Raw genomic sequence first — 12254 nt, forward strand, 5'->3', positions numbered from 1 at the left:
TAATTAAACTTGTATGTATTCATGCATATACAATATTTATATTTATGAGATTTATTATGAGGTATTTGTAGTAGTGTTTCATTTGTATTTTAATTAATAAAACTTCCCTGAAGATTAGAGAGTAAAACAGGCCCACTGATCAGCCTTACAGACTAGGCAGTGGTAACATACACTTTTAATCCCAGTAGCCACATCAGTTACCATAGAAACCAGGCAGTGCAAACCTTTAATCCCAGTGGTGCACACCTTTAATCCCAGGTCTGGAGATGACTATAAAATGGGTGGGGGGAGACAGCTCTCACTCTCAGTCTCATTCTGAGATTCCTGGAGGCAGCGTCACCATTTTCAGACTGAGATAGAGGTAAGAGTCAGTGGCTGGCTGTTTTGCTTTTCTGACCTCCAGGTTGAACCCCAATTTCTCTCTCTGAGTTTTTAGTAATAGTGCATCAGTAAGTAACTGGTAGAGTCACTGGAGACCAAACAGGCTCAGCATGTGCCACGTAGGAACAGAAAACCCAGTAAAACTGGTGACATTATTTGATCTCTGTCTGAGGGACTGAGAACTGGAGAGCTGATATGTCAGACGCAGTCCTTGACAGAGGAAGCAGAGCTGACATGTCGCAGATCAAGCAGTTGGGTAGGACAAATGGACCCAGGTACCTCCTATCTCTAAATTTTGTCCTATTGGACCTGGGTGGGTGCCACTGGGTGGGCGCCCACCCACATGAGGTAGGACAAGCTGTCGTATACTCAGCTTGCATATATTCAAATGGTAATTTCCAGAACCACCTCTACAGACCAGAGAAAGTCCATCTAGACCCGCAGAATTAAACTTCACACTGATTCCCGAAGCCAGGTGGCTTGTATTTAGCAGGCTAAGAATGCTGCACTCTGGTGGGCATTGCGAACTCACAGGATTGATTCTCCTTTCCAGTAAATGTGTTTCCTCCACCCCCTTTTCTCCTCAGGCCCAAAAGGTACAGTCTCACACTTGAAAGTCCCTCCAGAAATGATGGGTTTTCCCTCTCCACCTCCGATAGATGAGTTACCAGGGATTCAAATCCTGTTTCCTACTTTTCTTGATCTGAGTTAGCAGACAAAGGACAGGAGCAAGCCATATCAGCACGATCATTTTATAATTACAAGCAAACTCCCAGGGGTCGCTCCACTTCTGTTATCAGAAATCTTCATTTCCTGGGATTTTTCTCTCTATTCACTTTTGGCTAAATAGCTCGCAAGACGACCTTGTCAGTGTTACGTTATGACTTAACAGAAGAGCCGGGGCTGAGTTGTGGGAAGCTGACTCAGTAAGACTTCACCACAACTTAAACCAAAGTTACGTTGGCTCCAAGAAAGTGCCACGCTCTATGCTGTACGTTTTATGTGGCTAGCATGTGCAGAACACTTAATACATGACAGATGCCTCCTTTTCTTCCCCCCGCTCCTTTCATGTCCTAAATTCACTGAGTGCATATGCAGGTTTCTTACTGGAGGCCCGAGTTCTCCTCCTTCTTTTATTTTTCCATCCATGTACTAGTAGTGTCTTCCCAAAATTACTCTGGTACTGTCATTTTATAAGCCTTTGTATTTGATGGCTTTGGGTCTTCTAAATTTATCATTTGAGCTATATACATTAATTTCTTTATTGAAACTGGTAACAACTGATACTTATATTTATCTTTGTAATACTTATTTTTGATATCATATAACCCAGTTTACATTAATGTCTAACCCTAACAGCTCAGTGAGATCAAAGATATCTTCTTATTTTAATGAGAAAATTAAGGTCCAGCACGACCAGAGGACACTCAAGGTCATGTTGCTACTCGGTGGGAATACCAGGCTTGGCACCTGCAGTCCCTCTGGTCTTCTGTAACCGGTCTCCATACCTGAGACACAGCCTCAGTAGATTTTTGGTGAGGTGGGTGTCTTGATTTTTAACACTAACACTGGTTTAGTATTTCTTACCTCTTTTCTCTAAGACCTGGAGAAAGGCCTGGAGGGAAAGCGAACAATAAAGCCTTGGATTCACTACTGTGTCTGTCATTGTAGATTTCATGCTATTTTTAGGCTGGGTAGACGGTAAAAAAGGACTACCCAGAGTTCTATTAAAGCCAGCTTCAGGAGCCGTGAAGTGCTGACGGAGTTTAAAGCCTCTGATTCTGTCTGAAGTAGCGGGGGCGGGGGTGGTAGCTTCTATATTGGCTGAACTTAGGGAAATGTGGGAACTGAAAGATCTTTGCCCTGGCTCTCCTCTCCTCACCTCTCCTACCTACAAAAGGTTCTGAACTCTGAGCATCTTCCCACACAGTGTCGCTCTGCAAAACCCAACAGTTAAATAATACCACATCTAAAAATAGAAAGCCCAAGGTCTTCTAGGGGACAGCAAGATGATTTTCCCACGAAGGTATATGTATGCATTTGCATCCGAGGATTCATAAATGTGTAATTCGGACTTACAGTAGAACCCCAGATAGTCCTAATGTGAGTTTCTCTGCCATGAATAGCTACTGACATTTTCTGATTGCTCCGGCAATTGTCATAAATTTAAGTCTTTTGAGTGTATAAGACTTCTTTCTCTTCCTTGTAATTTGTAGTTTTACAGTAAAATGCCACATGTGTTAGCCCTATTTATTAATCTTTCAAAGTGCACATTTTCAAAGATCATAGCTAGTCAAATGGCTCAGAATGTCATGGTAGAAAAAGTATAATTTCCCCATTGCTTCTCAAGCCTATGTCTCCCAGTTGTTCCAAATGAGTCCAAAGACTCTCTTTGCATAACTCAGGTCATGGAGAGCTTTTTAGCGTTTTAAAATTTACATGTGTCTGAGAAAATTACCATGAAAGAGCAAAATTGGTCTGTGCTTGCCAGTGTCATCTTGTCATTTCATCTTTAGTTAGCTAATTTTCTTATATAATGGTCTACATTAGCTCGTATGAAGAGGTATAAAAAAACATAACAATTTTCTTATGAAGAATAAACGCTCACACAGAAAACACTAAGCTTAGCCAGTTAATGTCACTTTGATTCGTTAACACCACAGTAAAATGTGAAGACCATCCGGTCTCTAAAGGAATGGATAAAAGCTGTGAGGTTCAGTGCAGACAGTCTCTAAGTTCTCTTAGCTTTCTATGAGCATTGGAGAGTAAAAAAGAAAAATGCACTATCTTCCGTGTGCATGCATACGTGTGTGCATGCGTATATGTGTGCGTGCATTGTGGGTGGAGGGGGAGTGAGAGCGAGAGTGTTACCTGAGAAGGGAACGCTGATGAGAGGTGGGAGGTTGCATGGTCATGGCGATTTTAGAAAGCATTCTTCCCGCTCAGAGCTTATTCATTATAGCACGACAGCCGTCATTTTCTGAGACCCTCAGGACGAGAGGGCCTCATCTCATGTTGTCCAACAGAAATAGGAACACATCTACTTTGGCAGGGGCTGCTGCTTTGGATGACTTCTGTATTCTGTGAGTTCTTGTCCCCAAGGCTAATTCCCCATTGTAACCTCACAAAGTGGAACTTTGCAGAAATGGAGGCATTTCTGTGGTTAGGGTTATTGCTTGTTGTTTAGAGAGAGTTCTCCCTCGAGAATAGGGTTTTAGAGAAACAAATATGGCTTCTTTTCCTAGGATGTAATCTCTCTTTCACGCAAACATTCCCACAGTTTTTCTTTTTTTTTTTCCCCACAGTTTTTCCATCTGTCACATAGTCAATGGCCTTAGGGGCAGCCGATGCCCTCAGAACTGTGAGTGGCTTTAGCATCTCTTTACAGAGCATCCAGCATCCAGCATTTTCTTACAGCAATAGCAAATGGGATGAGAACGCTGCAGACAAGGTGCTACTTAAGAGTGCCACATTCTTACTGTTTTCAAAAGCTACATGTGTAGATTATAGATACTTACAAATGAACTAAATGTCAGCAAATTAGCATTCTGACTTATAACCCTGAAAGTATCTTTATATTCCAAATTGGCCAATGAGTCGATCCTCCCGTATAAAGTGGAATCTCACTGAGTTAAAAATAGCGTGCTTAAGAACAATTTGGCTTTTAAAATGTCTTACTATTTTTGTCTCATTGAATGCTTTTCTCTAAATTTCATTTATAAAATCATTGCCTGCTACTTCAGTTTCTTTCTTCAATAACCCTTGTTGTTTTCCTTAAAAGACAATAGTAAGCTCACCCTTTCTATTTTTTTTTAAAAAAAAATCTCTGAATTAAAGACTTCTCCTGAGACCTAGTACTTCCTTGTGATCATCTACAAACTCTCCTTATTAAGTGGGTAGCCCTAGACATCTACACCATGACTGATGAGGTTAGTAATCCTCTTGACCTGAACTACATTGAGCTTGGTCTTCTGGTTGCTATTCCCATCCTCTCCATTATTTGATAAAATGTTCTTTAGGCTTCATATGAGAAGACTGTGGCAGAGATCATGAAAAGACTTTCCTGTGAAAGAGCTAGGATTTGAACCTCAGTAGTTGAAGTGAAAGCATCTTTGTGACCCTTCTGTTATCATCAAGTCTTGGATGTACCACTTTGTCTTTCTGACAGCTGTTACCTTCAAGTGTAGCAGATGATTCGGATGGATTCTGTGGTAGCTACTCTCCTTGCCAATGTGTGACACACCAGGGAAAAGGGAACCTTAACTGAGGAATTGCCTCCATCGGCACTGGCTTGTGGACATGTCTGTGGGGACATATTGATTGCTATTCGATGTAAGAGGGCCCAGCTCACTGTGGGCAGCACCATCCTTAGGCAGGTGAACCTTGGTTGTTTTAGTAACATAGCTGAGCATGCATAAGCCAGATGGCCAGCCAGTAAGCAACATTCTGTGGTTTCTGTTTCAAGTTCCTGCCTTGAGTTTCTGCTTTGGCCTTCCTGGATCAACGGACTGCAGCCTGTAAAATGAAGTAAGCCCTTTCTGCCCCTCAGTTGTTTTCAGTCCTGGTGAACCACAGAAGGCAAACCAGGGCAGGTCCTGAATGTCTACGTTTTGAGAGTTTTAGAGATTAAAGTCTACCACTAATAATATTTATTTTTATTTTTAATGCAGGAAGATCCTAAAAGAGCCCATAGAAGTGATTTAGTTGTATCTCGTATATCCTGTGAAGGACTAACTTGCCCCTGATTTGTTGCCTGCCTACTCCTCAGTGAAAGGGCAAGTCTTAAAACATCAGAGGCTGAACTGAACATGGTGGCACATGCTTAGATTCCCAGGAGGCTGAGTTAAGACTGTGCATGGAAGGCCATCCTGAGGAACTGTGAGGGACCCTGCCTCAAACAAAGCAGAGTAAAAACAAAACAGGAGTGGAAACTGATGACAAGGCAGTTCTTTCACGGATAGTCTGAAAACGCTCTACAGACAGAACGATGCTGGGTTCTCTTCCTGGCTCTCCACTGCAGCGTACCTAACTCCATTATTCCATCTGTTTCTGTGTGTGGAGGGCAGATGATGGGAGTACCTCCAAGGACAAAAATCTCAGAGAAGAGTTCCCAGCCCAGTGCTCCCTCTACGTGGGACATTTCCCCTCTGAGCTCTCAGTACTCCCACAGGTTTTAACATAGTCAATAAGAGCGACTGACTCCATTCCCTCCATATCTACTGGACCCCAAGGCCTAGCCCTCAGACTCTTCTTCCTTTCCCATCTCTAGCATTGTTAGAGTCTCTGTGCAGCTATGGAATGTCACTGGCGACAATGGGATAGCAAAGAATGTGCACCAAGCTCTTCAGCATGTACTTGATAGAAATAATTTAATGCTTTTGAACATCTCATATGATTGCATTTCACAGTTGATGTGACATGCTCCAGGAGTCTAATCATCTAAGGATATACAGCATGCAAGGAAACATCAGATTTGACGTTTGTATACAAATATGTTTGACCATAGCTCTTGTACTTACTGCCTCCCCCTCCCCTTGGACTGCCACAGGATTTTAGGAATGTGTTTTCTTAAGTTACTATCTTTGAGATTTCTGAATTTCAACTTTCTGTATCAATAGCTAGTATCTAAGCATAGTAAAGCAAAGCAAAATAATAACAACAAAAATCCAAACCCCCAGAACAATGATTTAAGCAAAGAGTTCCAGAAAAACAAGTTTGGGTTGTTAGGGTAGCTCCACAGTAACACCAAAAACTCTTTCCAGCTATCTACAATACAGCCCTCATTTTTAGGTTGACAAAATGGTGGAAATCCAGTCATCATCCTACATTTCCAACATGAATGGGTTAAGTAGGAAATCAGGGGTAAAGGAGCATAAGCAAATCAATCCTTCCCCTATAAGATCCTTTCCTGGAAACTCTACTGAGCAATTTCTACTTTTTTGTCACTGGTTATGATTTGTTCATGTGACTTCTCTTTGTTAAAAGAGAAGCTGAAAATGGTATTTTATAACCACCTGTAAAATTATCAAGCTCAAAATTGGGTTTCTGTTTACATGCACCTGAAGTTATAAGGTTCTTTAAATACATCAATCACATGAATTTATCCAGTGTACCTTCACTGGTGACTGACTACACAGGGGTAGCTTGGTATGTGGTAGACACCAAGAGTATCTTTATGTACCAGAAGCTTGGTACTAAGTTGATCTTCTTGGTATCTAAGAGAGCTATCAAGATGAAATTTGGCCCAGACCCAAAGAAAAGAGAAGAAAACAGTGTCCCTGGCAACCGGACCTCTTCTTGGACCATGAGTAGGAGGACAAAAGCAGAGGAATCACAGCCCTGAAATGTGCTTTAAGCATTTAAAGTTTACCCCTTGAAAGATTTTACTTTGTAAAAATGTGATGAATAAAAAAAATGTTATCGCTTTAGATTTATGTTTGGGAGGTTTAGCAGAGACAGTTAACCAACAAACCCAATTAAGAACATAGACCACAAAAGAACAGCAGTGATTGGCTTTGGAGTCATTTCCACCCAATTTTAATCCTAGAAACACAATCTATGTGTATAGTGATCTGAATGAGGATAGCTCCCATTACACTCATATATTTGAATGCTTAGTCCTCAGAAGGTAGAACTATTTTGGAAGGATTAGGAGGTGTGGCCTTGTTGGAGGAGGTGTGTCACTGGGGGTAGGCTTTGAGGTTTCATAGCCCAAGCCATTCCCAATTAGTTTTACCCACTCCAGTGTGGATCGGGATGTTCACTCTTGGCTGCTCCAGCACTATGCTTACCTGCCTCCTGTCAAGCTACCCAGCATGATTGTCATAGACCTATGTCTGAAACTGTAAGCCCCCATTCAACTCTGCCTTTTAAGTGCCTTGGTTATTGGGTTTTATCATGGCATCAGAAAAGTAACTAAGATACTATACAATGTGAAAAGTTATCTCATCTTTCGGAATCTCTTATTTTCTTTAAAAGAGGAAACAATGGAAAGGAAAAAAGAAACTAATACACCTCCCATGTGTTTGTAAATAAGTGATTCTAACAAGACAAAACCACTGTACAGTTTGGGTTCACAGTGGTAGAATTGCTGACTTTATTGCTATGATCACAAGGCCATGCGTTCTCAACCAGCAAGCTGTAGCTGTGCATTTTCTAGAAGCCCCATTGCATTGCAGGTCATGATCTTGGTTCTTGTTGAAGGAGGGGTACAGAAGGTCCAGAAACATGCAGGGAGAAATTAATTTTCTAAGCAGCAACCACCAGGAAATTCCCTGTACTCTTAATGTCAGTGAAGGCTAGGAGCCTACTGTTAGGCCAGTTAAATTGTAGGTTTCAAATGCTTGCTTAGAGCCACCTAAAAAAGCTCACGATGGAAGGTTGCATTTCTGCAACTTTTACCTTCCTTCAGTATAAAATGAAGATACCCATAATGCTTACCTTCCTGGGTTGTTACTAAGATAGTGCCTGTGGTGCCGAGCACATAATGTAGATCCAATAAATACTGCCTATTATTATGAGCTTCCTCTCCTCTCTCTCCATCCAAGTAAAAATGGGGCTCCTGAGTTTTGGAGCTGTCTCAGCTCCAGTAATGCTATAAAAATTTAACTAGGGCATAAAGTACACATATAATCATACTAGGTTCAAAAATGATACTGTGATAATATGATTAATAATGAGTTCTTGGATGGTAATAGCATCTTAAGTTGCTTCTGTAGACTTGTAAATTTCATGGGCTCCAGTGCTCATGAAAGGGAGACTGACGGCTCATTGACCAGGGCATCAAGCTGCACAGTTGTATTGGTGTTCCACACTTTCTGAATAGCTTTGTATCTCAGGACAAACTTTCATATTTGCTGGTGCCTCTCTGGGGTGGAGTGACTCTATTTGTGTTTTCTTGCTTTTCATTGCTGGGATGTGAATAAACCTGACAAGAAAATAGAGGAATGACTTTGGAATGGTGTGCTGACGTATAAGTCTTGCTGTCATGACCAGCACCTCTCTCCATGTTTATGTTAACTTTTATCTTTTCCAGGGCATTTTAAAAATGAGTTGTGGTATGTGGTTCTCTCTAAAGCCTAAAAAGAAAGGAGAGTGAGTTTCATTTCTACATTTTAGTTAAGATGATATGGGCTAAGAATGGGCTAAGTGACTTTCCCCTGCTTGGCATGGGCTGGACATGAATCCAGATCTTTGCTTCTAGATCCTTTCTGCATGACTGCATTGCTGGTAACCTCTGTTCTTATGCTGTCTGATGTACAGTGACATTTGCTTATCTGCATATCAAGTTGTCCTTTCAGAAGTGGGGAGCTGTACAAATACACCCAGTTGCTGCTGCTTTAGATGGGCAGATATATAGAATCACTATACTCATAAGGCCTGTGGATGTATATGGTGGCACATAACAGCTGCCAGAGCATAACATCCTCTCTGGAGGAATGTCAGAGGTCACTGGCTGTGGGCCTGTACCAGAAGGGGGTTGTACCAAAAGTGAAGTGGATGTTCACACGCATGGCAAGCAGCTTGACTCTCTGCAGGAGAAGTTCTTTGCAGTAAGCTCTACTCTTGACCTGCTCAGTCTCTCCCCTCTGGACACTCCACGTGAAATTTGTTTTCTTCTTGGCACATTTATAGAAGTCTGCCAGAATATTCATTTCCTATATCCTACTGGAGTTTTTGATTCATCTTCCATATCTACTCCATCATCCAGACCAATACCTTTTATTTACAGTAGACACTGGAATTTTTAATTTTCCTGGTGAGACATGTCGTCCACAGTGACTGGGAATGACTGGACCACTTTTGACTTGGGGGCCTGCGAGAGCCCCCTCCCCAAGGAGTTTCCTGATGGTATCGGGTTGCCTTGTCTGTCTTTTGTTGACCTACATTCATTGGTCCAATGTTGGCCTTTACCATACCTTCTACATTTACCTGAATGCTGAGTTCTCCTATTTTTGCCATTCTCAGAGAAGACATTATTCCTAGGAATTTCTTGTCTACAATCCCTTCTCAGATGTCCTATTCTACCATAATTAAAACATTTGGTATTTTGATGTCTCCTCAAACCATTGGAAATTGCTTCTCCTACCCAAGCTTCAGTACTACAGGAAGTGTCTCAACATTCATTGTATGCAAGATCCATTCATTCATTGGTGCTGATCTGACCTTTAAAGGCCTAAGGATCTTTTTGCATTCTAAGTTGGCATTCTCAAAAGCCAAATTAGTACATGTCTAGTTTTTGGGTCTGTTACTCCTATTTATACAGACTTAATTAATCTTTGTAAAAAGTCACTAAAGGATTTTCTCTGACCCTGTTTAACCCTAATATATGATTTAATTCTCATTTTTGGTTTTGGAATCCTGTCTCAAGCATTTAAAGCTTCTGTGCTACATAGGGACAAGGTGTATTCATCGTGAAGAGCCTGATCCTGAGGATCAGAGTAATCTCCCTCACCCAGAATTTGATCTTGGGAAATCTGAAGTCCTTTTGCTTTTTCCTGTTGCTCTAAAATTTTTGCTTCTTCTCTCCAATAACACTTTCAAAGCAGCTGGGGTCCATTTTCTAGGATAGCTGAAATTAACTGAATCCAATCTTGTACCGTTGCCTTGTTACTTGAAGCCCACAGGTTGACCATTTTTCTAATGAAGGATGAATGTATTCCTTAAGATACAATTACTTCTTTGATTTCCTTTATATCAGTTATACATATGGGATCCCATGTATATTCTTTGGCTACCTTAGGATATTTGGTGCCGGATGCTCTTTCTGATGATATAGCTGGAAAGGTAGGAGAACTCTGGGAAAGCTACCCTGGAGTTTGGTACATACTGATGAGGCTACATTTTGTCTTTGTACCTTTTGTCCCTGGTCAACAAATTTGATAAATTTCTCAATCTTTTCAAATCTTTTTTTTAGCCACTGCCTATTGTAAAGTCTTGATCTCCCGTCCAGGGTTCTGTTTTAATGACCTCATTGAGAATTCCAAGGTGTGAAGTCTGTCCAGTAAAGATAACGTCTCATCCTTGGACATAATTTTTATAACATGCATATTACCTTCCTGGAGAGACATTCTATCAGTCAATCTATCCTAACCATTTGTCAGAGTCTGATTAATACATTTAACAATACGAATTCTCTCAGACAATATCTTAGCACCTTCTGTAGGAGGGAAATCATATAAGCCTTGCATAACATCATATATGGTATAAGTAAAAAAGCTATTGAATTCTTGGATTGTTAAATTGTCTGTCATCTTGCCCTTGGAGTAGGTTTAATAACTGTTACCTGCCAACAGGTGTTGCAGCATACTTGTAGCTGCATGACCGGCTTGAATCAGTTTTTAGCTTTAAATACTGAAAGATGTGCTCAAATTAAAAACAATTATTCAGTGTAAAACACAGACTCTATGCTCCACTGAAGTCCCTGACTGGTCAGCAGCTACACGAGCACAAAGAGAGTAAGAAAGCAATGCCAAACAGAGACACCCGGGGAAGGCTGTGTCCTGCCTGAGCTTCCGCGAGCGCTGGAAAAAACTGGACCCAGAAGTCAGCCGTGCAGTCACGGGTGGCCAAGGTGCCTGAGGACTTGGAGCAGCTTTGAGGCATTTAATGAGAAAATATGAAGGACCGTGGCTAGCGGCTACTCAGGGGCGCTGCATGAGAATCCTATTCCCAAATGAACGGTGGAGCCTGACTATGGCTGGCTAGAGCCCCACGATTCAGCAACAACCATAGATGTTAGTTTGATTTGGGAAATAACAAGGCTAGCTAAAAGATAAACCTATTTTATTTTTATTTATTATAAAAGGAAAACTCATGAAAGAGGAATGAGAAGTCCAAGCTCAGCTGTGCTGCAAGGGAACGAGAGAGAGAGAGAGAGAGAGAGAGAGAGAGAGAGAGAGAGAGAGAGAGAGAGAGAGAGATAGCACCTAGGCCATGCATCATTTTTCTCTAGGTCCCACCCTAACTTGGTCCCACCTCTTAAAGATAATTGTTTGGCAAAGGTTCCCCATCATGTGTGCAAGTGTGTGTGTGTGTGTGTGTGTGTGTGTGTGTGTGTGTGTGTGTGTGTGTGTGTTTAAATCTTGGGTTTTTTGTTTCTGTTTTCATTTTTGTTTTTGGTGGAGCTGGTTGCAAAGCTGAGTTCCCCAAACTCTACAATATCCTTCTCCATGAGACAGGTACTGATTTCCTTTTCATGGCCACTTCATGGGCACTAGACACTCATGTACAGGATACTTACATACATGTAGGTGAAGCATTTAACACATAAAAAATAATTCTTTTTGCTTTTCAAAGGACTATTAAAGTGCAAGGTTGGAAGATTGCTGGGAGGTTAAAAGGGGCCTGGAGTGCAGGTCTGAGGGGAGAGAAAGAGGGAGAAGGCTGGCCTGTATCTTTCCCAAGGAAGATCACTAGAGTTGGGCTTGGAAATAGTCCTAACTAATTTCCTGGTTGTCTGTGAGAACTGGACGTTGCAGCATTCAGAGCATTCGGGTTGCTTTGACCTCCAGCCATCTGTGCCTGGCCTGTAAAATTAAATGGTCAGTGACATCAGATGGCGAATGATCATATATAGGCCCTGCTCATGGCCATAAGGGGGGAAAAATGTCCCCTGGAGAAATAACCATAGATGCTGTTTTCAAAGTTGGAATTAATTGTATGTTCAGGAAAGCCCATCTTCTGCCTATTATCCTATTAGGGTGATAAAAGCATTGTGCCTCAGAAAACAGTTGGAATAGTTTCTCAAAGGTCACCTATCCCAGCGCTCCTGGAACAAAGCCTTTGGGGGTCACATTCTGGGGTGGATGAGCAACTGACATTTTACAGTCAAAACATGTGCCTAAGAATAGTTCCGAAACCCTGGCCTTCAG

The 12254-nt window shown here is 41.5% G+C and overlaps 1 protein-coding gene across 5 annotated transcripts in view; it reads left to right on the plus strand.

Moving 5' to 3' along the window:
• The window catches only part of Elmo1 (engulfment and cell motility 1), a 532260-nt gene that overhangs the window by 363659 nt on the left and 156347 nt on the right, over positions 1–12254 (plus strand). The gene's annotated exons all lie outside the window — the stretch shown is intronic.

Source organism: Microtus ochrogaster, unplaced genomic scaffold (assembly GCF_000317375.1).
Source record: "Microtus ochrogaster isolate Prairie Vole_2 unplaced genomic scaffold, MicOch1.0 UNK66, whole genome shotgun sequence".
NCBI classification, from domain to species: domain Eukaryota; kingdom Metazoa; phylum Chordata; class Mammalia; order Rodentia; family Cricetidae; genus Microtus; species Microtus ochrogaster.